The sequence below is a fragment of the Tamandua tetradactyla genome, chromosome 11, assembly GCF_023851605.1.
Source record: "Tamandua tetradactyla isolate mTamTet1 chromosome 11, mTamTet1.pri, whole genome shotgun sequence".
Lineage (NCBI taxonomy): Eukaryota > Metazoa > Chordata > Mammalia > Pilosa > Myrmecophagidae > Tamandua > Tamandua tetradactyla.
The window spans coordinates 61310681-61316680 of record NC_135337.1 but is presented as its reverse complement, the minus strand read 5'-3'; positions in this window follow the sequence as shown (position 1 = coordinate 61316680).

Below are 6000 nucleotides of genomic sequence, written 5' to 3'. Positions count from 1 at the left end.
CACCCTTTCTTGAGTGAAGCTATCCTGTTGTTGATACCTTGATTTGGACATTTTCATGGCCTTAGAACTGTAAATTTATAACCTAATAAATTCTCCTTGTAAAAGCCAATCCATCTCTGGTATATTGCATTCTGGCAGCACTAGCAAACCAAAACAGCTTCCAATTTCCATGGCTATGCTTATCCCCAAACTTGAATTTCAGACATTGGCCACACTCCTGTGTAACAGAACAAGAGAAACTGTTACTCATAACTGCCTACTGGACAGTGACACTGGAATAGCTCATGGGAATCATGCCAATTGATGCATTGTCACCCAGCCTGCATTCTTCAAAGCTACTCATTGTTGTGTTCTCTTTATTTCATTGTCCAAGGTAGAAAACTTGGATTTTTCCCCTGAGTGGTTCATAATATCCCATCATTTGTCAAGTTCTATGTACTCTGCTTTCTAATTATTATCTCAAATCTGTACATTTCTCTTCATCCCCACGGTGACATCACTGGTCCAAATCCTCTCCATCTCTCATTTGAATAACTGTACCAGTTTCTCTCTGGACTCTCTGCTTCTAGTCTCACTGAATTCCAATGCATTCTTTTCACTGCAGCCTCAAGTGAGCCTTATAATGTGAGTCATTCATTCAACAAATGTGTATGGCATGCCTACTGTGTGCCAGGACCTGTGCTAAGTTCTAGGGAGAGGAGCAGAGCACAAAACAGAGTTTCTGCCCTCATGGGCTTTACATTTTAATGAGAAGAGGGTAGACATTAAACAAACAAAATCATCTATGTCCGTGATCTAACTACAGTGGCTGTAGTTAGAGGATTCAAAAATATATAATTGTGTACTAAGTATACATGGAACTTATCTGTGTATTGTGTGTATATGCATGCTACATTAATAGAAATACACTATTTTGATTTATTGGGATTATGAGAATTATTTTGGCTGATAAAGTATTTAAAAACACAGACTAGAAAATTGGTTATAAATCGTTTATAATTTCTGCAACCACACAATTGAGCTAAACTAAGAGTATGAGGATTTGACAACATGGTGCCTGAAAAGGAGGTCTTGCTGGGGCTCAGATGTACAGGCACCATTCCCAGGGGCCTGTGTTACAGAACCACCCCATCCCCATATTAATGATATCGTAGTGAGAAAAGCTATGTGCAAATGAAGAACTACAATTAGGGGTGGACAGCCTCTGGAACTTTCTGAGGAGTGAAGATCTGTATACCTCCCATGGATTTAACCCCAACCAGTGTAAGCAGACTGGGTGTCTTTCAATCTACGCTTTTGCCCAGTAGCATCACTTCCTGGAAGTACCCTTGGTCTAAGAGACAGTAAATCTTATTTCCCTGATATTTGTGAATTAGCTTTGGTTATAAATTGATAGCTTGCTACCTGATTGCTCTCTCTGGCCCTGCCAACCTAAAAAGTGTCAAGAGTACACTTTTTAGGGATAAGAGAGATAGGAAATCGCCTTAGTTAGAATAGCCTAGGTTGACTATAGTCACCAACAATCTCCAAATTTCAGAGGCTCAACACATATGATGTTCTTTCCTACTCTCACGCAGACTCTCGCAAGGTTGACAGAGGAGCTCCACGCCACCTAATCACTCAAGGCCTCGGGTGGTGTATTCTGGCTCCATCATCTGGCTTGTGGTTCATCACATTGCATTTGGGGGAGGAGAGTGGAAATTCACATTGGGGTTTTTGCTGTCTCCCCCCTCAAAGTGACAAAGTCCCTTCTGCCCACACTTGATTAGCTTATACTAGCTCCATGACCCAGATTAATTGCAGGGGAGCTGGAAATCAGAGCTTCCTATATGCTCAGGAAGGAAAGGAAGCTGGGTATTGGTGAGAATTGATAATGTCTACCACCTAAGTTAATGGTCACCTTGTTGAGAAAGCCTCTCCTGACCAATACTCCCCAAGTCCCAGACCATGTAAGATGCTATTTACATGTGTTTCCACAGCCCCTGTATGTCCTCTTTCATATCAGTTAGTATACACTATTTATTGCTCGTTTCTGGACTTGACTTATGAGCTCCCCCTCTGCCTAAAACATTCTTGGCCCTCTACCTGGAAAACGCCTACTTTTCCTATAGGTCTCAGCTCAGATGACTTCTCATGGTCATGAGGAAAATTTAAGTTAACCTAGTACCTGGAGTTTTTCTCCTTACAAAATTATTTGATAAAGAAACTAGAGCCTAAGGTGAATGGAAGTGGATCTTAGGGGAGGACAAAGCAAGAAGATATCAAAACATCTTGTTAAAAAAACAAAAACCAAAAAACACAGATATTTTCAGAAATACCTAAATGAGAATTTAAAAATGAGGGAGTCAAGCCTAAAGAGCATCGTTACTGGGCAAAAAGTGGCAAAATTGGCATTAAAAATGGTTACAATTTCTGGTATGATTCCACATACATGAAATACTAGAATAAGTAAATTCACAGAGACAGAAGTCAATTCAGGGTTACCAGGGGCGAGAGGAGAAGGGAATGGGATGTTTTTATCTAATGGGTGCAGTTTCTGTTTTGGGTGATGGCAAAGCTTGGCAGTAGATGAAGGTGATGGTAGTGCTACCTTGTGAGTGTGATTAATTGTCCTAATAAAAATAGTTAAAATGGCAAATTTTATGTTGTAAATATATTAGCACAGTAAAAATTACATCCCCCAAAAATGATTTCAATAATTGGAAAATACTGTATCTGTGAAAGGAGCCATGACCCATGGTGATTTTTCAGAATGTAGAAGGTATGAAAACATTGTTCAAACGGTGGTATGGGATCCTGCTGTGAAGGGCACCCACGTGGGATATGGGGAGGTTAAGGCACTGCCATGGCAGCTGCTGTGGCACCGGTGCCGGTGGAGGGAGTTACTGAAAATCAAGAGAGTCAGTCGGCATCGGGCTGATGAGTTCATCCAAGCACACACCACCCACAAGCTGACAGTCATTTGCTAGAACAATCCAGGAAGGTATTGGAAGATGCTTACAGAGATGCCAACTTGCACCATGTAGCTTGTAATATGGTGGTAAAATCCTGGCAACATTTGTTACCTTTACAAACGGGAGAGCAGTCAGCAATATTTTCTATTATTTCTCCACAGGAATGGGGAACAAGCTGGCCACATGACCTTCTTGGTGACTAGAAGCTACAGCGTAACTTGTCCTGGCCCCCTCATTGAAGATATCACAAAGCAAGATGCTAATGTTGGCATCGTGGACAAGTTGCTAAGCCAGCCAAGGACCCTGCCTCCATGCACTGAACCCCACTTTCAAGGACCGACTCACTGAGGGTGGACTCTGGCCGCAGCTGTCGTGGTGAGGAACTGACTATGACCTCCTTTTTGCCCCAATTTTTTACCTTGATGTCATGAGAGTTGAGGGAATGTAAGTGACTCATGAACTTCTCAGATGAGACCCTGTGTGAATGTAAATGTTGTCTTTGTTATTACTTTTAGTTGGGATGGTAATGAATCACACTGCTCTGTTTTGGGGTGCTTTCTGCGCCACAGGGACCCAAGCAGTCAGTTTCAGAGTGTTGGCCTCTATATTTTCCTTCTCCTTTGGCTCTGTGAATTAAAGCGTTAAAGAAAGAAGAGTTTCTTTTTTCCCCACCCAAAATGCGTCACTTTCCAGAGAGAACTAAGTTTTCATTCGTTTTGAAGCTGGAAATTTGAAGATTGGGGTTGGGACTATTTGACATTTGCCTTTAAAATGATGCAGCTCTAGCTTCAAATTCATCTGGGAATAAGGATGTTGGGTATTGGAGGATGACACACAACTTGGCTTGGCTAGCCTGGAGAGATTCTGGTATTTTTGCACAATTGATGAGGTTTGGCTTATCCCTTCTGCTCTTTTTGCCTGACAAGTGTGAATGGAGAATGTGGGGAAGCAGTAAAGGTCAGGGCTTGGGGATCAGCCTCTAAACTCACAGAATTTTAAAACTGGAAGAGGTGTTAGAGGCTGCCACTAACCATTATATGAAGCCATCTGCCACAGAAAAAATCCATTTAAAATGGCAATTTAAAAAGATTATGGTGACTCAATGGGGCTCAGAGTAAGAAATGAGAAAATCAACAGATTATGAGTTAACGAATTAAAACTCATTTTCACCTAATTATTCAGGAACTTAAAAAAAAAGATGATATGGGACTAGTGAAAATTTATTGAATAAATGAATGAGTTGTATTTTGATACAAATAGAAAATGGTCGTTTATATGAAAATTCCTACTAAAGGAAACAAACAGTGCTGGCATACTTGTGTGAAAAACAATAATTTTTAAACTTTTATTTCAGACATAAAAAAATGGATTTGTTGCATCAGAAGTATTTTTATAATCAAAGAAGAAATTCCTGGCTTTGCTCATTTTTAAACTTTAAAGTAAGGTTATGGACTTATTCTAGGGAGCTTTTATCCCATCTGGGTTGTTTATATATAATTTGGCTCAAGGGCAGAAGAATTCAGCTGAGATAACTTCCTGTAACTACTTCAGGCATATAATTCTTTAAGGTGGTTTTTATGAGTCAGTTATAAATATGTTTATACTATGTTACACTTAATTCAGTGAAAACTTGGGTGAGCTTTTTGAATGGACATCCTGAAAACAAAATGTTTATGATGCATTAAATGTGGATTTGCACCAAAGACATAAGTTTCTATAACGATGGGAACCTGGGAAACTTTCAAAAGTATATATGGAATTAGCACTAACCTAGTTTACTTAAGGTTTTCTATGTTATACCCTAACTTGCAACCATTTTCTGTGTTAGAAATAAGTCCACCAGCCGAAAAATATATTAAAGGAAAGATCTGTGCTCATGTCAAAACTATTCTGGAATAGTACAACTTCAAAGTTTGGGTTTCTATTACTGGGTGAATAAAAGCAAAATGCTGCCCGTAAATGGACAGTTGAGGGCAAAAGCAGAAAGGGTAGCGAAATATTACAACCAAAAAAATAAATGGAAGACCTGGCAAGAGAACTGGGAAACAGTGAACGGGGGGATGTAAAATTAGCTGAAAATAGAGGCAGTTGTAGGAACATTCCTTTTCACTGGGCAGCTCAAGCGCTAATGCTTTTACAAGACGTTCAGGCTTTGACTAAATAATCCTGGGAATTTAGACCCAGAAACATATTTGGGAAGGTATGGGAGAATTAACTTGAAAACCCATACTTCAGTTGGTTCAGATAGGTGATTTTATGTTCATAAAAGCTGTGATGTACTGGCAGAACTGTGATGTACCGTCTACGAAATTATTTACTAAAGTGGCAGGCCCGTGAATCTTTATAGGTTTCTCTTCTCTGCCCTCTGGAGCTCATGTGTCTTACCAAGAGCTCCATCAAACAACCACCTCTTGCCTGTTCTGCCAGATCGGCACTATATCATCTATGTATGGAATCAACTATGATTGAATCAATGTGACTGGATCAATATGATGATGCAGGCTCTTTGGATTAAATTATGACAGAAGGAAGAGAATAAACATCGCCTTGGGGCAAAACTGTGAATGCATATTGTTGTCTCTTCCCTGTCAAAGTGAACTCATTTTGACCCTCTTTTTTGACTTGAGAGAGAAAAGAATGCAATTATCAAATCAATGGCTGCATAGCTGAGGCCTTATTAATATGCCCCATCATCAAGACCATGTTACATAAAGCAGTTGCTATTGGAGCAACTGCTTGATTGAGCTTGTGGAAGTTACTCTCAAGGATCCATATAGTTTCTACAGGGTCAGACTGGTGAATCAAGAGGGTACAGGAGAGGGGCAACCAGCCATGCATTCTCTAGCTCTTCTTTGGTGGTGCTGATCTCTACTATAATTTCTTGGATGCAATATTGGAGGCTTTTTGTTTGTGTCTTAATATTAATTTTATGTACACATACAATATTGTTTTTAATTCACTCTCTTCGTGAATTGCTGGGCAATTTAAGAGGTTCCCATTGGGCTTTCCCACTAGCCAAGATTGTGCCCAACTACCATACATGAAA